The 23,311-nt window shown below is 47.4% G+C and overlaps 1 long non-coding RNA gene across 1 annotated transcript; it reads right to left on the bottom strand.

The window, feature by feature from the left end:
• Nucleotides 1-13,685: 13,685 nt before the first annotated feature.
• On the bottom strand, nucleotides 13,686-18,809 carry LOC131910968 (uncharacterized). The gene is made up of 2 exons (XR_009379265.1): nucleotides 18,138-18,809; nucleotides 13,686-16,194 (listed from the first exon to the last, which is right to left on the bottom strand). It is a non-coding gene; the product is annotated as an uncharacterized LOC131910968 (long non-coding RNA).
• Between the last annotated feature and the right edge of the window lie 4,502 nt (nucleotides 18,810-23,311).

Below are 23,311 nucleotides of genomic sequence, written 5' to 3'. Positions count from 1 at the left end.
TTTGACACATACCCAGAGAGCTGGAAATCCTGAAGGAAATGGGTGGATTGCTAGGCTCATGTCATCCACGCCAACATGGATCTAAAATGTTTTCAAACATGCAATACCTGCTGACGCATGATCCTAATTAGTCTTATTAAATAAAAACCTGGAGTCAGATATGAGGGTGACATCTGAAAGATCAGAGAAGCAGAGCAGCAACCAGTGGAAAGTTCTTACCTTTACGAATCCTCAGACTAAATGGGGCTGAGATCCTGTCTCCACCTGCCTTATATTCCTGTCTCCACCTCCCTAGCTATGGGATTAAAGGCTTATGCCACCACTACAGCCCAGCTCTGTTTCTCTTTTAGACTGGTTCAGTGTAGCCCAAGGTGGCCTTGAACTCCTGATCTTCCTGCTTCCTCTTTCCAAGTGCTGAGATTAAAGGTGTGTGCCACTGCCTGGCCTCTATGGTTAGCTAGTGGCTAGCTCCGCCCTCTGATCTCCAAGCAAGCTTTATTTGTCAGAACACAAACAAAATATACAACAGCCGGCTGCCTTCCTGATGCTACACCCTGGGTGTGATGACAAACTCAGGATGTTACAAAAGACTTAAAGACATCAATATAGGGGGCCAGATAGAAAGAGAAATGCAATCTCTCCTAACAACAACATAACAGTATCTGTCATGAGATTCCTTGGTAGTTCACACAAGGTGCTTCATGTTCATGGTGGGTTTAACATGGAATCCTAGGATAATTCCATATATAAACTGTCCAATAACAAGTGCCACGGACTGGCCTACCAGAAGTACCACGACCGTAGGAGAACCAGGGCTTGGGGAGTCAGGAAGGCAAGGATTCGGTGACTGACACACAGACAACACACTCAGAAGTGGTTTGAATCTGCTGCAATTTTACTTCTACAAATCAGTAGTTTATATACAGAAAAGAAAACTATCAAGTCATACAAGGAACAACAAGAGCTTGGCAATAATTCAATTACATCACCTTTAAAGAACAGCAAGCATACAATTATTAATCGGCGCTAGACATATCCCTTCACCCACAGGAACTTTATGGCCCAGAGAACAGTCTGTGGTTTCTAAACTTAGTACAGTCCCTAGACTTGTGCAGACTTCTTGCGGTTGCATCTGTGTCCCTTATCTTAGCCCAGCAGTTTTCTAGTTTACTATACACTTCTATTTCTCTGGTTCTCATGGCCCACTTGGCCAATTTGGATGTTGCAGACCCTCTCTAAGTCTTTCTTCAGTTCTCCACCACATATGTCTTCTAATATAAAACCTTTTTACCTGCTGGAATATGGACTCTTGTACTTTCTTTATCTAGCGGCTCGGGGTTTTTAAGAAATAGCTCATTCTGCTGTATCTGATTCATCATATCCCCAAAAGTTTCATTTTCTTTTCACTCTATTCCTATAAGAGCTTGCAGAAGAGGGGGAATCTTCTAGGGAATTATTTTCTTGACTATTCTTTCTCATAATCCTAACCAGGTCATTGGGTCCCAGCCCAACAGTCACGCTATCATGAGTCTGATTAAGATCTATGTCCAGTTTCCCATTTCCTCCATAGTTCACAACCCAAGCATTCATTAATTTTAGCTGTGCTTCATAGATTAATTAGAACATTATCAGAAAAGCAGTTGTACAGAACCCATAGCCCAGGGAGCTCATGATCCGTGAAGTACATCTTCTTCAAGAAGGAAGCATAACGCAGGCACTCTGCCAGGGACCTCCAGGGAGCTTAGTCCCGTGGGACACGTATCTCCCATCCGCCATATTGACACAATTGTTCATGTCACACGGACGACACTGGAGTTGGTGTGGCAAACAAGCATGTAAGCAGATTCGGAGCAAGAGGCCCATGCTCAGCCACAAAGAGTGAAATTTTGTCATTTTTCTGGAATATACATGGACATAGGGAATTTGTCTGTAACATGCCAGTTCCAGAGATATGGTGAGTCTAGTAGTGCTATGGGTAGGCAGGTGGGACCTTCATAAAAAGGGGGGACATTGGCAATGCAAAAGAGCTGCTACAATGCACAGAATAGATGAAAATGACCCAAGTTCACTACATGGATGGAAGTATCACAGGGAAATCCTTTAGTTTGCACAGTTAAGACTTAAAATAATAAAAATAAAACCAAAGTGAAACATGGCAAAGTATTTTTAAAGGACACATTAAGAAAAATGAACACCCAAGCACAAATGAAAGTCTAAAGCAAAAACAAATAGATGAATTAAAATGAAAAACAAAAACCACTAAAACCCAAACTGACAAAGAGGAAAACTCCCCCATGTCTAGGTCCAAGAGATTGGGGCAGTTCAAGTCTCTCATAACCAATGCTGGAGTCCATTGCTCTCCATCCAACAAGAGCTTCTCTGCAGTATGAGGACAAAATCCAGCCAGAGCCAGTGCCTTATATGGACACATGTATATCATTTCTTGCAGTGATTCTGTGTGATGTCACGGCAAGGAATGTTCCAATAATAGCAGGGAATGACCCCAAAGTGGTTTTATCTGTCCCCAAGGACTACATTAGTTACTTTTCTTCTGGCTGTGACCACATCCCTGAGAAGGAGCAGTTCAAGGGAGGAAGGGGTTAATATGGCTCATGCTTTCTGAGGATAGGGGAGGCATTGTCCTGGGAGGAACTGGTGGCTTGGGAAGATGGTAGCTGGTTGCATGGCTTTGGCAGGCCTCTTCCACCCGCTTAGTGACTCAGTTCCTCCTGCTAGACTCTATCACCAATGGGTTTCACTACCTTCTGAGACAGCACCCCTGCTAGACACTAAGCAGTCAAAAACACATGAGATGGTGTCCTGAGTGACTGTGCCCCAAATAAAGCAACCACCATCTTGGGGAGTTCATCTGTGTCCATTGCAAAAGATCATCCCAGTGGGGCTGGCTAAAGCCTCCCTGCCCCCCCCCCCAAAAAAAAAGAGGCTCAGAGTCCTGCGTAAGGTCCTCATCTTACCTGAGCATTCAGGTGCTCCTACTCCCTGGAAATTCTGCATGTGGCTAAAGTTTACAGAGGCCAGGGAAGAGGAGAGCAGGGGCTCCATCTAGGCAGCTGTGGGGAAAACCCTGATTGATGCTGGTTAAAGCTTTGCAGGTGCGGCTGGCTGGAGGAGTCTCCACACCCCTGTAAGTCACCCCTTACCTAGACTCTTTCTTAAGGAAGCTCAGTAAATTCATTGGTTCCCCAGACTGAACTTTGGTGGAATCCTGCAGAGGTTTTTCACTGGGACTGGGACAGGAGGGGTAGACATTGCTATCTGTCTTCCCCAGAGAAGGAGTTTAGCAACACTATGCATAGTCAGCAGGATACAACACTGAGGATGAGTTTTGGAAGAGCACCATTGTTCCCAATAGGGAGAATGAAACAGACATATGAAGCAGTTTCATGTGGGGCAGGTGTTTGCAGAGGAAATTTTGATATGGTAATTTGTTCCTATAGGGCTTGTGGGAATAGTAACAGGGACATGGACAGTGCAGAGAGGAATGGGATGTAACTAATATGAGGCAGCTGGGTAGGACATGTCGGTGGGGGAAATCTCAGGACTGCAGTCTTCTTCCAGGTAGTATGGAGTGGCATGCCTGGTTGATGGGTAAAATCCATGCCCAAAGTATGGAAATGCTTTGTGAATGGCTGAAGATGTATAGCAGACATTACAAGGCCTGGGAATAGTGTAGCAGAGGTGGGGGTGTTGGTTAGCAGCCTCAGAGACAGCCTTGCCGGATAACAAGAGATCTCTCCAAGGCTGGGGTGGCAGCCTGGAAGGAGAGAGACCACAGGTGTAAGGGAGGGATTGCAGCAAGAAAAGGATATGAGGCTGATGGTGGCTTCCTCGTCGGCCTCTGACTTCGTGGGTAAAATAGTCGGAGAAAGGAAGGTGTTGGCCTGCCATTTTTTAAAGCTAGGGGTGAAAGGGGAAGAGGACCCAGATTCAACAAGTAATACAGAGCTGCTTTTGGGACCCTAAAACCTGGAACCCATGGGAAGATGTGGGTAACAATGAGGAAAGGGGTGACCTAGAAGCAACAAAAGATATCCTGGGAAATCCATGACCCACCAGGCAGCTGGAATCTTATCAAGGGTCAGGGGCAAGAGACCCTATCAAAGAATATTCAACACTGGAATTGCTGGAATTAGGGGAAAGCTTTAAACAATCAATAAAATAAAAGAGTCTCTTACAGTCTTGCTTGTGAGGCTATGGGATGTGAGGGCAGATGGGGGTCACTATGAGTGCTGTGGAAGCAGTGAAGCTGAGCAACGTAACCATCCTTGAGACACAAGCTGCACAGGCTGAGGCAGATCAAGGGAACCAGCCTCTGGTGGACTGGCTTGAAGGAGCCATTGGAGATGCTTGGTCATCAGCATGGAGGATGTCAGGGCCCGGAGGACCACAGAGGAAGAACTAGGTATGGGGGAAGTAATGTATGATGCCCAAGTCACAGGGCCTGAAGGATGGTGCTCACCGGAGACTTAAGAAGGAACTGGATTTAGTGAGGACCTGAGACTGGTATGGAGCTCCAGCAGTTTTGCTGACCCTTTGGTGGGTAAGGATCTTTCTGAAGTAGGAAAGGTTTTGGGGGATCCAAGTGACATAGATGAACATGTAAAGAGTGTCCATAAAGTACAAGATCAGCCTAGAGACAAGAAAGGCAGTGCAGGGAAGGAGGGCTGTCTCTGTCATTTGAAGACAAAAGTGGCAAAATTTGTGTTGAGCTCGAGTTCTAAGAAAAAATTTGGCAGAAAATCAAATTCCATACTAATGAACTTTAAAGCCTGAGAAACAGTTTACAAAGGCCTCCATGATAAAACAATACAGGTGTGGAAGATGGAGCCTGGACAAGGAATGGGCAGCTGCACATCCAGACTAAGCAGGTGATGTTTCTTCTGCAAAAGCTCTGCTAGGGCTTGGGAGAATTTGCCCAGCCAGGTTCTCCCCCAGGAAACAGGTGTGGTAGATAGAGAGGCCACAGTGCAGCTCCAACCCTGAGTCTCTCTAACCCAGGGAACCAGTCTGAGCAGTGGATGCAGCAGGAGAGAGAGGGACTGCATTCACCCTTAGCCCTGAGCAGGGATGAACAACATGAGCCAACCCCACCAAGCTTATTAGGGGTGGGAAATGCAGGGAGGATCCATGGAAGACCTCCAGGGTATGGAAGGGCTCTGAGAACAAGTGAGGATTGTGGAAAGCTAGCAAAGTTAGCGTCCTCTGTCTACTATACCCAACATGTGGAGAAAACAACTGATATAATAGAGTTGTGCTGTGTTAGACCTTGCTTATGTTTTACTCCAATATCTCCTCAGTTGTGACCTTCTGCAGTCTCCTGACACTTTCTTGGAACAGATGACAATGAATTTTCAAAGTACTTCACCAAGATTTTCTGTCTCACCGTCCCATTGTTCAGCAGAAGAGGGTGGCTCTGGCCTCTGCCACATTGTCCTGCTATCCTCTGTATAAAGGCACTGTGACATGTGTATAGCCTATCTCTAACCCTTGAGTGTCTTACAGATTTGGAGACTCATCTGAGAGATGTTTGGCATCCAAGTGCTCCTGATGAAGCCAGTATGGGAACTTCACAAAGAATGCAAAAGCCATGTTTCTGTGGAATTCATGAGAGCTTTATGGTTGGGTAAGGCACAAGGGATACCCACCAACATGTTTGGGGAATATCTGAAATTGCCTGAGCCTATAAATGTCAAAGTATCCAAAAGGTAAAAACTGATGATCCCAGAAGTTGGTTATTGGGAATCTCAGTGCTAGGAATGAGTTACCTCCCCAGGAGTTGCTGGCCACAGACGCCCCAGAGGCCCCCAAAGCAGTGAAGGCTGTTGACACAGTTGGTTTCATTCCAGAACTGAATAGTAAGAAACTATTGCTGAAGAGGTTGCATGATTTGGCTTCCAGACTTGGAGAAACAAAGCTGGGACTGGAACTCAACTGTTCCATCTCTGTGAGCTAGCTCCTGTAGTGCCTAAAGTTGCTAAGAATTCTGGGGAGAATTAAAGAGTAGATGTCCTGCTCTACTGTGGATCCTGCATGCATCATGACGGAAGTGCCAGACAAAATGTGCTAGCTGTGCAGTAGTGGATCAAGTGGTTCTGGATAGAACCAACCTTCCGATTGGACTTAAGGCTTGCTTCATGGGGCAAATTCATATCTAGTGCTGGGATCATAGAGAAAAACTGGGATAAGGGAAGTCATAGGCTCCAGTGGAAAAGCAACTGCTACTGATGGGCTTAATGGTAGACCAGCTCAAGTGCTTCCCCACATTTGTATGTACAATCATGGGTTATTACTACAGTCTGTGTCTGTTGGGATAGTTTTCCATTTCCTGTTTTTTGTTCTTTCTCTCACTTGTGTTTTGTAGTAGGAGAAACTGCCACATTCTGGAGATGGACAGATGAATAGAAAGTCATGACAATGTGTTGTTCTCTCTCGGGAGTAGGAGAAACATAGTCACACATCTGTATCACCCCCCCCCCCCCAAGGCTCAGGGACCATTGCGGAAGACGGGGCGGAAAGAGTGTAAGAGCCAGAGGGTGGGGTGGACTGTGTCATGGGTGACTGTCCTTCCCAGACAAGCGAATATCATCTTGCAGAGCTCATCTGAGTCTGCCTGCAAAAGACCTTCCCAGTGGGAGCTGGTTGAAGCCCCACCCCAACAGATGTTCACCTAAGTATCCAACTGCTCCCTACCACCTAACAAGAATGCATGTGCCATGGGGGAGGGGCTAAAGGTTATAAGACCAGGGAAGAGGAAAGCAGGGGTTCCATCTAGACAGCTGTGGGGAAAACCCTGATTGGTGCTGGATAAGGCTTTGGTTTTACAGGTGTGGCTAGTTGTGGGGAATAGTGTCCACACCCCTGTAAGGCACCTCTTACAAAGTCTCTGTATGCAAGCTCAATAAATTCATTGGTTCTTCAGAGTGAACTTTGATGGAATTCAGCCTCGGTTTGTTGTTGGGACCTCAGGATGATGGGTAGAGATGATGCTAAAATTCCTCAGGGAAGGAATTTTAACAACAGATGGTGTAAGACTTTTCACATCCAAACACTAAGGAAGATGGAGGACATTTTAACTTTGATAATAATAAAAGAGCAGTGGTAACAACGAAGACAGACTCAGAGAGCTTGGTGCTTCCCTGGATTGGAGACATAGGTATTGCCTAGCTAGTGAGCTTAGACTGTTCCTATAGCCTTTTCAACTGGACCCTAAAGTTTTCTAATGACTCTGACTACTGAAAACCTCATCATCTCTACACTCATGACACTTAATTCCTTTTTCTTAAACTCATATTTATGGGCATCAAAAGGATGGTGGTCCTCCCTGACACTGTGATGTTGAAGGAAATGTGCTGTACCTCAAGATGTTAGTCCATATTTTGTCTCAAGGGTGATGTGGTGGGAAGGGTAGATGCTTAGCCCAAGATTAACTTTTAAGTTAACAGATTAGGAGAAGCAGTATCATGGGGTAGGTGGTTAAGGTGCTCACCATACTGCAACCCTACTATCCACCGTAATGCAACCCTATTCACCATAACACAATACCCATTTTTCACAGTTAATGTATTTTGACAAAAGTTTTAGAAGGAATAAACCAAAGTAAAAAATGTCCAAGAAAATTGAATAATTAAAAATAGAAATATGGGTGATTAAAAAAAAACCCACTTGAAACAGAAGCACAATGTAAACCTCAAACTAAAAAGCTATAAATCAAAATCCAGGAAACAAAATAACCCCTCTACCCTGCCCTCAGGAAGCAAACTCACTATGTTCAGACCAGTGTGGATGACTGATATCAGGTCTGAAGATGGACAATATAAAACACAGCTCTCTCAGAAGCAAAGTCTGCGTCCAGTTGCCCTCAGCCAACCAGCAGCTTCACTGCAGTTTAAGGACAAGACCCAGGCCCAGCCCGGTGCCTTATATGTGGGCCACTCTCATTCCTCACAATGGCTCCTTGTAAGGTCACGGGAACCATGGACCAATCACAGCTAGCCACAACCCATTATCACCTTCAAGTTCTTTCCTCGTGTCTCCTCCTAAATCCACACCACAAAACAGCTTGGGAGGCAGAGGTGATTTTGGCTCAGGGCTTTCAGAGGATCAGGCTCAGCGTGGGGGTGGGCTCAGCCGCTGGCACTGGAACAGGGTGTGAAGCAACTGGTTCCACTGCACTGACCATCTCCCAGGTCTCCTAAGTTCTATTACTTCCAGCCAGGACACACATCCAAGGGTTCCCTAACTTCTCAAAAACCGTGCTGCCTCAGGGACCAAGGGTTCAAACACACGGCAGTGCAGGTCGTTTCACATGCAACCCATGACAAAGTCTTTTTCCTCTTAACAATAATGAGCAATAGTAACAATGATAATGACCAACTCAGGAAGCTTTGTGCTTCTCTGAGTTATGGACACTGGCGTTTTTTAATTTGGAAGTGGATGTAGTGAGCTTCAGTGGCCTTACACCTTAGGACTATAAAATTCTGTATCAACACTTGGCCTTTATAGATCTCATCTCTTCACTGAGGGTGGTCAGTTCCTCTTGCTTTAAACTGATGGGTTTAGAAGCTTGTAGCCCCTCACTGACACTGAGGCTGTGTTTCCAATATACCCAGGGCATGTGAGGAACATTCTGTGGGAGTCACAACCACATCCTAAGACCCTTATCAGATTTCTCATCAGAAACCCTAGATCTCAAAAGACAGTGGTGGACGTATTATGAATTACTCTGAAAATCTTGTGAGCTCAGATTACTATAGACAGGTAGTCTTCTTCATTCATGGGGATGGTACCATGTCACCTTGCTCTCCAACAAAATGCCTTGTTTTGAGTCATTTATAAACCTCAGAAATTGACTTCTTGTATATCTTGGAGATGGTGGAGTCAAGAACGAGCAACCAAGAGATGTAGGGTGGAAAGGGGCTGCTTTTTCTTTCTACCTGGTATTATTGTTATCATGTGACCTTGCATAGGACTGAACTCAGTTCTTCAAGCTGTCTTAGTGCAGTGTCTTCTTTCATGACTGCATGAATGCCATACCCAGGGCACACCGGTGATTCTGGGTAAGCTCAGCCACAACTAGGAGAAAGGAAGGGGCCAAGGGCTAGTGGGAGAGAGAGTGACAGCTTGGCTGATCTCAAGGAACTCTGACAAGAAAAACCAACCTGATCACTGAGTGACTAAAACCAGGCTGTGAGGAAGAGCTGAGAAGCAGGGACTCCAAAGCTGCTCTCATGTGAGCAGTGTCAGAGGCAGGGAAGGTTTTGTATTTCAGTGTTTAAAGGTTCTTGTATTTGGGAAGCTTGGTTAAGTGGGCCATGATGCCTATAAAAATTGTTAAGCCAATTATTGAACTAAATCTGAGTATAGGGAAGAAAAATATTTTTAAAAATTCCATTGTAAAATGAAAGAGAAAATGAAAATTTTAATTTGTAGATTAAAACAATTGTAATTTAATTTGTAAAATTATTTACTAGGTTCATATGCAAACAGTATATAATCATAAATTGGCAAGCGATTAAACAGATGAAAGTAGACTGTTTTAACCTGAGCACTCACGTCAGGGTATTGTCAATGCCCATCATGGCGGCCAGCCCAGTCCCCAGGGACACTGGAGGCAAAGTCCTGTCTTGACTGTGTGGAATTGAAGACTGAAAGGAGCAGGGAGGTGAGCACACCCTGGGCCTGTGCTCAGCAGAGGCCCTGAGGCCATGGGACTTGGGTGTCCTGGAGATACTGAAGGGAAGTGGTCTGGCTGTTTGGGATGTGTTCCTAATGGCTCCCATGAGCTGGTCTGCCAGGGACTGAATCACCTCATATTGCCTCAGGCATTGCAGCCTTCCTAGTGAGGTGGGGTGGGAGGTTTCATTGCTCAATTTCTCTGCTTCCATGGTTCTCAGACTGGTTCTATCCCATGTCCAGCCTTGAGGGGAGGGCCAGGCTCTGAGAAGATTTCAGGGCTTAAACAGTCTTCCCTAATCCAAGCACTTCAGAAATAGGGAGAGTCCTGGGCTGGAAGTCACTAGAAGTGAATGCCCTACCAGTTTGAGCCAGTTGCCAAAAGGTCTGTGGTAAGGCATGGCTGACTGGCTGCCACGTGATCAGAGTTTCAGTGTCACCTATGGACTGGCCACTGGTGGTTTTGTGTGTTTTATCTTCTGTGGAGAATCGTGGGGTGTGCTTGTGTGTTCTTTTTTTCTGAGACACAGTCTCACTGTCTAGCACAGACTGACATCTTAGGCAACAATGACATTAAACTCACTTCAAGTTTGATTTCCAAGAATCAAATTCGCCTTCTCTATAAGAGCAGCACCACGAGAAAGGATCTTCAGGAAAGAAAATCAAACCCTAAAGGCTTCTCACATCATCCTATGCTGGTCATGAAGGGACAAGTCTGAGCTGCTTCAGAGAGGTTTTCTGGAGCATCTGCATAGGATGAGAGACATGGATTACGTTCCTGGTTTGGGAAAATGCAGAGTCCAAGGGGAGCATTTGCAACATTAAGCACTCATTGTGACGCTTCCCCACTAGAATACTCTTCCAAGACAGGAAATAATATGGTGGAAGAGGTACAGGCTGTTAATATTCTAACCCACCCCTTGGTGCCACCCTGCATCCTGACATAAAAGCCTCATTTTAAGGAAAAACCCCTCTCCTTCCTTTTGCTTTTCCTCCCATGAGGTATGCACCCCTTGACTCCCCCCTCTTTCTCTCTCTTCTCTCTCTCTTTCCTCTCTTCTCTTGTCTATTATAATAAACCATTTCTGCACAGATACAGTGTCTGGGTCATGAATTACTGTCCACCACTGCCCCACCACCATGCCTGCATGGCTTGGGTCACCCACCAGCCTGCCACTGCATCTGACCAGCATGCTAGCATGTTTCCCTCCACATGTGAGATATATATATGCCCTATTAGGAACTGGTGTTGCAATTTTGTCACCGTCCACAATGTGTCCCTGACTTGTGAGCCCTGAGGCTCTGGGGGATATTACAGAGCCCCAGGAAACCAAATGTCAAGTCCCTCAGTAAGAGGACAGGACCATGATGACCATCTGTCCTATCCCTTTGAACAGGGCCAGAGTACAGGCTGCCAGGTGGAGGCAAGTCTGGCTACAGGTAGCAAAGTTTGGCCAAGTAAAAAAAGGAAGAGTATTCCAGACAAATGGATGGCCTAACACAAAGTCCCATGTTCTCTAGAACACAACATAATTGGGGTAAGAAGGTGAAGGTTTAGTGAGGAACTGGTGTTGGAGAAGAAACCCTTTTGTCACCACCCACAGCAGGTCACTGTCCTGTAGGACCCTGAAGGACTGGCTATCTTACCAGAACCCCCAGGAAACCACATGTGTGACGTTTCTCAGTAAGAGGAATGTAATGACCTTCTGCACCATCACTGCCCGTATGGCTCAGAAATCCAGGCTGCTGTATCGAGGTGGCCAAGATGCATAAGGTGTATAAGATGTAATCAAGCAGGTATAAAAGAGGAAGAACATTCTGGACAAATGGATAGCCTGGCACAAAATCCCATGTTCCCCAGGACCGAGGCTACAGCCTCTGCAGAGAACAGTGAGTTCATTTTCATTGGTGTCAGAGACTAAAGAGTGGCGGGTACAAAGCCTGTCTCCTTCCTTTGTGACCTCCCCTGGGGAGGGACACCAAGCAGGGCCTCTGATTCAAGGGTTGAGCTTGGCCTTGATGGCCCTGATCTTTTTCCTTGTAGCAAGATGGTCAGAAATGGCTCCCTATGAACATGTCACCTTGGAATCTCTGTCTCCCACTCTCCATCTCCCTTACACTTGCCCAACTGAGACAGAGTGAAGAGAGCTTCAATGCTGAACACATCAAATAGAGCCAGCGGAGCCGAGACCAGAAAGGAAGGCCATGGTGGATCTCTGGAGTTGGCATGTGAACTCCCAACCAGCCTGGGCCACAAAGGACATCATGGCTAGGGCCGTATGCCTGGCTCAAAGATTACACAGTAACTGACCAAACTTGTTTATTTCCCAAGGACAAGTCCCTCAATGTCTCTAGTAAAGAGCATCAGGAGAAGTCTGTGGGTTGCAGCAGAACTGTGGGTCTCAACACCCTGATACCCAGAGGCAGCTAGGAAACACACTGGCCCCACCACCAGGTGAAGGTGTTGGTCAAGGGCCCCTTACTCACCTAAATCTCTGGTCTCTAGTAGAAAACCAAAGCCAAGAGTGGGCAATGTTTGAGGTTGCTTTGGTTTGCTGTGCCAAGGTAGGTAGGCCTTTTCAGGCCTGGGGCTGAGCACTGTCTCCAAAGGCCAGCAGCCACAGGACTACTTTGTACCCAGTGTCAACCTTAGGGGTCAGGTTTAAAAAGAGATCTTGATTGCCATGGAGCCCCAGATGGCAGCTAGTAGTGCTGTGTGGCCCCCTGCTGGCAGGTATCTGCAGTGTTCTCTTGGGCAGTGTTCTCTTCCTGGTAGGGAGGGGCTTACCAGCTGAAAGGAAACACAGGGAGCTCACTTGAGGGCATCTTGCACTTGGAGGTAATTTTGAGTCCACTGAGTATCTGCTTGTGGTAAACGATGAGTTTCTGAAGTCTGGTCTTGACATAACACTAGCCCGGGTGAGTAAAAGGGAGCAGTGGTTTATGCAGGCCTCCCCGACCCAGAGGGAAAGGTGCCACTAACTGGCTTTGAGGTATGATGAGGGAAAAACTATCTATCTGATCTGTCAGCAGGCTTTCCACTCTGGCCCTCCAGCTCCAGGCTTTTTTGGCATATCAGGATATGCCATGGGAGGTCTGGAGGACAAAGAGATGTTGACAGATCAGCCCAAACGCCTGAGTACACAGGAGGATGATGGGTCTCCACTGGTGGAAGAGGCTTCCTTTCTCTCCCGCCATGCCCTGACTCAGCAACCTAAGACAGGAGCAGATTTCCGTGCCAGCATCATACTTGTGTGCCTTGGCACATGCTGGGACTCTCCAATCAGGGCCTCTTTGCATGGGGGGCCACAGCTTGCACCCTCCAACTCCATTCTTCAGGCTGAAGTTTGCTCCTGTCTTCCCACATTCTGCCCCAACCCAACACACAGTCCTTTCTCCTCACCTCCATGACAGGAGTTTTTTCAGGACAAACTCTACTCCCTCCCCAATTCCCTTCAACTCATCCCTTTCCCCTCTTCTCCTCTATTTCTTTATGCCCCGTCTTTCCCTTCCCTCCTCTGACCGGACTTACACTTAGATTATCCATTTCTGTCCCAAAGGAGTTAGTGAGAGAGAAGATTGAAGGGATGAAGGGACCAAGCAGATGAGAAGTGCAAGACCTGTACGCCAGTCAGTTTTGCTGACTGGCAGCATAGCTTATAAACAGACTTGGGGAGGAGTCCCCTGCTCAGCCACAATGAGGGATGAGCTGTTGCCATTTTCAGGAAAGTAGATGGATCTAGAAACAGTTTGACATGAAACAGTCCCATCACTGTGTAATGTTTCTGTTTTGTTCTGTGGGTCATAAGCAGGGAGTGGGCTCTAGTTCAGTAAAAGGGGGAGTATCAGTGACACGGATGTGAGTGGGGACGTGAAGCAGAGCAGGAGGCGTGATCACAGTGTAGTGTTGTCAGGAATGATGAATTCCTGAATATGTGTATATTAGTACAAATCAACAATCTATATAAACTGAGGACATGACCACTCCAAGGTATGGTTGAGGGGAAGGTTTTTATTGTAGGTATGAGGGAGAGAACAGCCAAGGCATCTGGAAGGGTCCAGAGTAGGGAGAGAAAGGAGTAGACTATCTCTGTAGGGCGGGCTGTGGTCAGGCAATGTCAGCCCAGGTCAGGGGCATCCTCCCCCTGCGGTCCTTGCACGTAGGACAGGTGCCAGTCAGTGAAGACCTGAGGCAGACGAAGCTGCTGCTGTTGTTGCAACCCCAGCCCTCAGCTTTGTCCTTCAGCCTAGTGTCTTCGGAACATGTAAGGCTGGGAGCACTGGGGAGCCTGGGCTGTAGCAGTGTTGGGGGCTTGTGCTCAGTGGGCCCTGGGATACTGCAGGATAGTCCCCATCTCCCTCTCAAGGACAGTAAGCACGTGCGAGGCGAGAGCTGAGAAGCCCTAGTCCAGCTCAGGAAGTGACATGTCTTTCCCAGAGAAGTCAATCACAAGAGTCTCATTTTCCTCTGCGGCAGATCTACAGCTGTGGCCAGCTGTGGGGCCAGGGGACTGGAAAGGCATCTAGGGCTGTCTCAGTACTGGCAGCAGGGAGCACAGGACTGTGGAAGATGGGGACAAAGTCCCCAGTCCCTCCCTGAGGCTCAGAGGGCAGGCCCAAAGAAGGCACAGCCTCTCAAGGTCTGGGTACAGCGATCCCCTTCCAGATAAGTCTAAGAAGCAAACAGCATTCACTGGCCCCACCTCGTTCCCTCTAAGAAATGGAAGGCAATATTCCACAGGTCCTTCAGTTATTCTCCCAGGGATGCTGGAGGAGGGCAGCGGGTGGGGGCACAGCTACACAGAAGCCATGACCTTGAGCATTGACTTTGGTCACCTGTTTCTCCAGTTCTTTCACCTTCAGTATGGGCCCAGAGGTGTGTTGTTGGTGCAGGACTCCCAGGACTCCCAGCCACCTGCCCTGGCAGGCCCACTTAAGATGGGGTGCTGTGGCTGCACTTCTACCCCACTCCATCCCCTAAGACCCGTGAGCTCTCATTCCCACAGAACTTTCAGATGTGGCTCTCCATCCTGTCCCTGCTGGTGGCCAGGAGAGGCAGAGGTCAGGGCATCCCAAAGTCACTCAGGCCATGTCACTTGTCCTTGGTCTTACACTCTATGGAGGAGGAACCTCCTTGGGACCTTGTCTCTAACACGTGACTTTGGGTTGTCTCCATGGTTTGCAGAAAGCCCTAGACGGTAGGGAAGGAAATCTGTGGCCTGGACACAGTAATGGTGAATGGCCTTGGCAGGCCAGACTGCTGTACTGGGGTTTGCCTCTCCGAGGACCTGTCTTTCTCAGCTCTTACCACCTAGCTTCTACAGCCCACTGCCTTCCGAAGTGAGTCTGCCTTCCCTGGGGCCCCAGGAAGGGGCAGGCAGCAGAGGAAGATGCAGGGTGAGAGGAAAGGGGTCTGGGGTGACATGCCTTTCCCCCTGGGCCTTGCTCTGAGGCAGTCTGCTGCCATCAAAACACATGGATCTTTCTTTGACTCATAGTCCCCTCCTAGATGGTCCCTCATACCTCCCAGAACTTCATCTGCCCAGATCTTTATCATTTTTTCATTCTCAGCTCCCAGAGGGAGGCCCATGACCCCAACCACATCTGTCTAATGACACAGATATTGTCCATGAGGACTGACCGTGTTTCCTTGTCTCCTAGAGACCTCAGTTTATCTTACTGTCCCCTGCCCTCCCATGAGTCAATTTCCAGGCAAATACTATATATGCCCCTCAGCCAGGTGATTTCTTATCACTTCAGTAAAACTGCATCTTGAGTTAAGATGAGGTCACCCCAGTTCAGAGGTGTTACTGGCTGCACTGATGGGAACTGTGGGGGCCTACATGAGAGATGGAGCCTGACGTTGATCAGATGTGGAGGGGTCCAGAGAGGAGCGGGAGTGTCTGTGACAGCTCAGGGAGTTGCAACCTAGAGAGTTACTGCCTTTGAAAGCCCTTACACCTGTTGGCTTCTAATCCCTGCTGCGCTCACCTGGCACCCTCTATGGCCTGGAAGACCCCAGGCCACGGCTTCCATTCTCTCAGGAGGTACAAGCTCCTGTCAGCGTGATTCAGGAGGGAAAATCCAATGAGTGTGAGGAGGGCAGCCCCGAGGAACAGGGTCCAGAGAGATGCAGCCATCTGGGAGGGGGGCAGAGGAGTTTCAAGGACTTCCAGAAGGGCTGAATTGGCATGTGGAGTGGGTGAAGGGCCTCCAGGTGGGATCCATGGGAACAAAGCCGCGAACCTTGGATGCTTCTCCACTCCTGCTCAGAAACAAGGAAACTTCCCTCTGAGCACTCACTCACGTGTGGACTTAACAAATCCTTCATGACCATTTACCACCAAGTGGAGTGGCAGCTTGGCAAGGCACAAGAAGGTGCCTGTTAGCTCTGCAGCTCTGTGAATAAGTCCCTGAGAAAATCAACTTGCAAGGAGAGTTGGTTTGAGCTCACAGTTTCAGTAGTTTCAGTCCATGGTCACGAGTGCAGTTGCTTTGAGCCTAGGACAGGGTAGAGCACAGAGTGGGGAACGTTTACCTTCTAGGCATGAGGCATGGCAAGTCAAGCTAAGTTCTGTGTGTCAGCAGCCCAACACTTTCCTTCATCCCCTTGTGGAATCAGCTCAGGAGCTTCTTGCTACTCAGTCCCAACAAAGCACCCTTGAGACTTGATATGAGGATGTATGGGGCCCCAACCCAGGTGACTGGCAGTTCTGACCTCACCGAGAACCCACATTAACTCCTCTCTCTACCACATTAAATGCCCAGGACCTGGTATGGCCGGCCAGATGGGGCCTGGACTTCCGGTATCCTGCCTACTGCAGTGTGTTCACCAGCTCTGCATACTTAACAGGCGGGATCAGGTCAAGATCCACTTCCAGACCCTGGATCTGTCTCCTCAAACACAACTCCCACTCAACCTCTGAGAGATGCTGGCTCATCCCAGTGGTTCCCAACCACTCTGGCCAATTTGTGAGTCTGTTCGGCTACATGGCCAGGTAGACTAGATGACTGTAACCACAGACACTGTCTTCTCCTGGTTCTGAACAGGGTCTCCAGTGGTCTCCTCAGCCCCATGTGGTCTCCTCCAACACTAGGATTTGGGCAACAGGAACAATGTGCCAGCCTGTGCCAACCCCTGACTGGGGAGCTGGTGCCTTGAAAGTGAACCACTGCTGTTCAACAAACCCTACTCAATTATATTCCTAATGTTGATGAAAATGAAAAGAGCATGCAGAGAGGAGAGAAGCCCCTTCCACACTCTGAGGACATGTCTCTGGTCTCTCTGCCTTTGCTCCATGTGATGCTGCTGTGCACACAAGCCAACAAAAGCTCCCAGAGGGAAGCAGCCACGGCTCTCAGCTTCCTTTCTACTTCCTCTTGGCATCTCCTGGGCCCTTCTCTCCTAGGTCGTTCCAGCTCTCCCAATCTCAGCTTCGGCATCTCGGGATCTGGTCCAAGATCCCTGGTGTGCTCCATCAGTCACATCCCTGACCAGCTTGTCAGTCAGATCTTCTGTGTAGTTCTGAGTGACGTCAGGATGGGCCTGGAGGAAGGATTACTTGAAGGCTCTTTCTGGGCCACCTTAACTGAACTGGAGTCCTGCAGATGCCAAGGGATTTCAGATGTCTCCAGAACTGTGGTTCTGTCCTTATATCAGCAACCTCTTTGGGACTGGACCAGCCCAGCCCAGGACCTTGCTTCACATGCTTGCCCTTAGCAGTCTTCTGGTGCTGGGAGCTGAACATGAACATGACCTCCATCACACCTCAGACTGAGCTTCTCTTATTCCTAAGTTCATGGAGTTTGAGCGTGTGGAGGAGACAGAATCCAAGGTTGGAGATGATATGAGCCTTGTAGTGCCAAGCTCCTATAACCCCACTGAAATAGGAATCTTCAAGGTTCCCAGCTCCTGGTGTTGTTGAAGAGCCAGGTAAGGCTTTACACCTACCTGCAGGTGTCCATGCAAAGGCCAAATCAGTCACAAGTCTCTACTGTCCCACATGTGGGCCTCTTCCTTTAGAACGGGACATGTGCTGTGCAAGCCAACGAGCTCCCTACTGCCTGGGGTCCCTGCTGCCCTCGGTCCTCTGCTGTGTGATGATCTGGCCAAGATCATTACTCCTCTTTCCTGTCACCTCTCCAAAGACCCAATACTGGAAATACTCAGGAACTGGGCACTGGGTTTGCAAAGTAACTGGGATATTTGGTGGTTCCAAGTGTTCTCCCACACAACTGTCCTAGACGTTCCTCTTGCAAAGTTCCCTCTCATAGGTCTTTAAGACAAGCTGTCCCAGTTCATCTTGGGCCAGTGCAGCTCCCCTGAACCCTGCTCTCCCTGGTATGGCTGGGGTAAAGCTGGACCAAATTCCTGCTTCATCATGCTCTCCTGAATCTTAGCATGCACCTCCATGAAAACTTACCATGAGGGTATCCCTACCTACCTGCTTGCCTCCAGATATCAGCAGTCACCAGAGACCAAGACACTCAGAGATCCTGCCTGAAGCCATGCAGAAGTATATATACATCATGCACTGGCTGAAGGGGCTCTCAGAATCTTCTATTAGAGAGCCTGGGGAAAGGAGAAGAAAGGAAAACACTAAGCCAGAGCAAAAAGAGGATGAACTGTACTCCAATCCAGGACTCCTGAGCTACGATGATGAGCTGTGGTCCCAAGACTTTGTTGAACAAGTGAGCTGCATCTGGAGCCCTGGGGTTAGCCCGGTTCTGGGATGGCATCCCAGGTGTTTGGAACTAAACTTGCTTCCTTAGCTGTTGAACTGCACGAGTGGTGTGTGTGTGTGTGTGTGTGTGTGTGTGTGTGTGTGTGTGTGTGTGTGTGTGTATTTGTGATAGTTGTCATAATGACTTGTTAGAAATGTAATATGGACCAGGAAGTACTGGGCTTTGCTTGCTGAGTCCCTTGCAGGGGAGGGGAGGGTACCACTTTAGGAGTTGGTAAGTTACAGTGAGTGAAGGCAGTTTTGTTGAAAACGTCCCGGGCTGCTGCTTTTGGTCTAACATCTGCACTGTTCCATGGGGCAGGGAGAGTTGGAGGAATGGACCCAGAGATGCCGGATCTAGGGTGCAAATGTGCAGATCCAGGTCTCCCCTAGATTTGGCCCCTTCTCCTGGGAGAATGCAAACTGGAAGCTCCAGGAATCCCTGCCACCACCCACTGCTCACAAAGCCTGTCGGGGTTAGTGGGCCTTCCTAGAGTGTGCCGTCATTAGCTGTCCCTCCAAACCTCTAGATAGAGCTGTTTCCAGTCTTCAGCTCTCTAAACTACTTATCCAGTCTCTAGAATTAGCCTGTAGATTGCATTTTTCTCAGGGAGCTTCTTCTGCTTCCTTCATGGCACAGGTGCCAAGGCTGGCCCAGTTCTCAGGGGCTGGGCCTTTTTGAGTGTGTGGTTTGACGGCAAGATCTGGCTTCCAGGGGAAAAGCCACAGCCAGCTGGGAAATGTTCAGCTGACAACATCAACCAGACCTCAACTTGCAATCATTCGAATGCTATGCCCTCTGACAGTGACAGGAGGCCCTGCTTCCAGGAAGCCCTGTTGCTGTCCATTTCCTTTGCTGGGATTGAGACCAGAATCTCCACAGGCTAGGCAAGCATTCTGCCACTGAGCTGCATCTCCAGTCCTCTTTACACATTTTAGTTTAGATAGGGCTATGCTATGTTGTGCAGGCTGGTCCTGAATTCACTGTGGCCCAAGCAGGGTTGAACTGACAATCCTCCTGTTTTAGCCCTGAACCTCCCATATTCATCACTGATAGGACTACACCTATACTACCAAGCCCAGCTAGGAAAGCATAATGTTTATTATAATTCACAGTTGAAGGAAGTTCTTCAAGCCTTATGTGAACTGGGAGGATTGGTGAGAGGTCCTTGTTTGTGGGCTCTCGACCATTATGACCAAAGACCTAAGACACCAGCTGGCCTGGCTGAGTCTGTCCATAAGTTAAGCATTAGCCAGATGTGGGTCTCATGGGAGGCTCAGGGCAGAGGGTAACTTCAGTGAGAACTGGCTATCAAGACACTTTCTGGGGTTTTCTTAAGGCCCCTCAGTCTGCATTGGATCTGTGCCGAGACTGTGGGCCATTTCCTGAATCCTCAGCTGAGACATCACTAGAGATGCTTTGTGTGCAAACCTGTGGTCTTTGACCTCATTTAATCAACTGGAGTGGTTAAGACAGCGCTCACAGTGTTTGATACCCACCCTCATCTTAGTGGTATAGTCTGCATGCTGTAGTCCACTCCTGGCATGTCCTCCGTCTTAATTCACTCCAACAACAATAACCCTGGTCGTGTTTTGAGCGTGCTTGTAAAAGCCTATGAGGGCTGAAGAGGAAAGCTGTGTCACTAAGCAGCGGTGTCATCTTTTTCACACCTGAGGACAGGAATAAAATCCCTAATGAACACAGGCAGAGGAATGAGTCACGATGGATTGCTCTCTCCTTGTAGTCCACTGGAACGACTGTGAATACAGGTTCTTCTTCATAATGTGCTGAAGGAGAACCTCAAAAGCAGAAAGCACACAAGCCACAGTACGACACTGGGACCCAGTGATGCTGTTACAATCAGATAGAACACACCAGGGCATGCTCCATCTTGGTACTACTGTTTAGACTAACCACTGATGATGGTTTTCTTCAATCCCTGAGTGATGCCTGGTAATCTACAAACTTCCCTCTGCCCATCTCTGTGAGCTCCTCTGGAAAACAGGCCTCTGGCATCTGGGGTCATGGATTCAGGACATTCTCTACTGGTTGCTCTACAAGTAAAAGGCAAAGAGATCTGTTACCTATTGCCCCAGAAGTATTCGGAGAACATACTGAGCATTAGTAAGCATGATACTGCATAGTGCAATGTATAAGCTTCAATATGTAAAGGCATGAATGAAAAGAAAATTCTAAGGCTATAATTTACAAACACATGGAAATTAAAGTCCATACTTCTTGATAGTTCATCAGTTAAGAGATAAACTCAAGGAAAATAAAAAATTAGAACTGAACAAAAATGAAAATATAACACAAAATGTGGGATTCAGATAAATCATTACTGGAAGGAAAATAACTGGTGATGAATGTCTGTCTTAGAGAAGAAAAACAAGTCTCCACTAACTGAGAATTTTTATGTAGTGAAATCAGTAAAAATAAATAAACAAGGGCTGGAGAGATGGCTCAGAGGTTAAGAGCACTGTTTGTTCTTCCAAAGGTCCTGAGTTCAATTCCCAGCAACCACATGGTGGCTCACAACCATCTGTAATGAGATCTGGCACCCTCTTCTGGCCTGCAGGGACACATGCAGACAGAACACTGTATACATAATAAATAAATAAATCTTTAAAAAAAATAAAATAAATAAACAAAAAATAAAAAGGGCAGTTTTGATTTCAAAATGGCTCATTGGTACCTTTAGCTAGCCCTTCCCCAACCCTGTTTTTCTTGTTTTAATGTCATACACTTTGTCTTTTGATGGTCTCTTTTCCTCCTTTTTGCTGAAAAGATGCTGTGATGAGTTTTGTTGCATTCCTACAATCAATTAGGAGGCACTCAAAGACAAATATACGTGTGTGTGCATGTGTTCGTGCATGCATGTGCACTCATATCTATCCATCCATCCACCCATCCACCCATCCATCCATCCATCATCCATCCATCCACCCACCCATCCACCCATCCATCCATCCGTCCGTCCGTCCGTCCGTCTGTCTGTCTGTCTAACTATCTATCTATCTATCATCTATATGCTCTTTAGCAATGTTTACAGCTATGCTGCTTTGGAACTGCTTTCTGGCCTGTCTCTCAGACCAGAACTTCAGCAAGCCCCTATACATATCTCCAGAGTTAGATGTTATGCATTGACATATTATCAAAATTGGTAACTTCATGAAAAACTGCCACCAACAGTCACTTGTTTTCAAACCTCTAGTTCCAGAAGCTTATTACTACATGCAGAGCTGAGGTGATCTCAGCAGGGTAATATTTAAATAGATTGTTGAAATGGAAGAATGACCTAGTATATTTTTGACTAAGTGGACATCTGATTTTGCTACTTTTTTTCTTAATGTTTTATGGCTTTCAAAACTGTTTTGTCTGATATTTTAAAAAACCCAATGATTTAAATGACTGGCTTTCACACTTAATGCTAGGTATCAGGTCCCACTGGACAGTGCTCCCCTCTGTCCCTGCCACCACCCAACATGCACTATGTGTCCTGGCTTACTGGACACCAACTGTTGCTGCTGCACAACACAGTATCAGACAGTGACGGATATTCTCCTGACACCCCACTTACACTGCTAAGGATCAGGTCTGCAAGACACCATTCACCACCCTGCTGCTATGGGATCAGCTATTGCTGGATTGGATGCCATGTCTGCCACACAAACATTGCTAGATAATAGGCCTTGTCCAACTCCCTAGCCCCAGGCAACATCCCACATACATTGCAAGGTATCAGATCCTGTTTGCACCCTGCTGTAGAGGGCAAAAAGGTCTTGTGCACACAGATAAGCACAGGAGAAGCTAGGAAAGTTAAACACACAGCTTACCTCTTCAGTGGAATGAGGTGTGCAGCTGCTCTTCCTGGAACTCTGGGGATGATGTAGTTTTACAACCTGGTGATCCTTTGCTGTCTAAGGAGACAAGTTCTGTCCATATCTCCCTCACGTTATGTTCTTTACTTAGCCAAGACCTGAGCATTGCTTTTAGATCATAAACCTACTCTTATGAGTGATGTCACTTGTGCTAAAACAGCCTAAGTGACTTCTCTGTTATCTTAGGGCCAGGCCAATCCTGACACCCATAGGTGTTATATTTACCTCAGTCAAGCTCCCTAGACCCTAGATCATGGGCACTGTCCCTGAGTCAATAGTACCCATTCTTGTGAAAGAAGCCATATGTACTCCGTAAAAAATCTCAATGTAAACATGTCTTAAATTATTGTGCACTTGGGACTGGGTTAATTGTTACCTGAATACTTTTTTCCAAAATTGTGTTGTGCTCTAATACAGCTAAAGTAAAATGATCTGGGCCAGACTCTAGAAGTCTTGGTCCAGTGTTGGTTACAATAAAATTGGGCTGAACCAGGTTTCTTTCTTGTCTCTTTGTGGATCATTTTTCCCTGCCTGCTGTAAGCCTGCAGGGGAATCATCACGCCTTGCTAGGTGGCAACACTCAGCTTGGAAACCCTGTCTGCCCTACTTCCCCCAATCTTGCCTGCACTGAGAAAACTCTGAATAAAGAAATGGGGCCAAAAGCCCAGTTCCGCATTTCTGGCACCAGATGCAACCTGCCTTTCTGACATGGCCAGCCACCCAAGAACTCCCGAAAGGGTTCTAGCTTTTGACCATACTTGGGCACAGTCCCAGCTCCTGGCTGAGAGATCATCACCCCTCACCTAAGGTCTATAAAACCTCCCTGCCTTAGCCTAGGCATGTGACATCCTTGGCCCCATTCTGGGGAGTGATGCCAAATAAACCTGCATGTATCTACTTTTAATCTGGTCTGATCTGGCCTTTTGCATTAGTGGAAACCTATCAGTCTCTTCTGAGTCTCATGGAAATCTCTTAACAGTAACCACTTGCAAATTCAAAGTCAAAAAGCAGAT

The sequence above is a fragment of the Peromyscus eremicus genome, chromosome 5 (genome assembly GCF_949786415.1).
Source record: "Peromyscus eremicus chromosome 5, PerEre_H2_v1, whole genome shotgun sequence".
Classification (NCBI taxonomy): domain Eukaryota; kingdom Metazoa; phylum Chordata; class Mammalia; order Rodentia; family Cricetidae; genus Peromyscus; species Peromyscus eremicus.
This window is presented reverse-complemented; position numbering and strand designations above follow the sequence as displayed.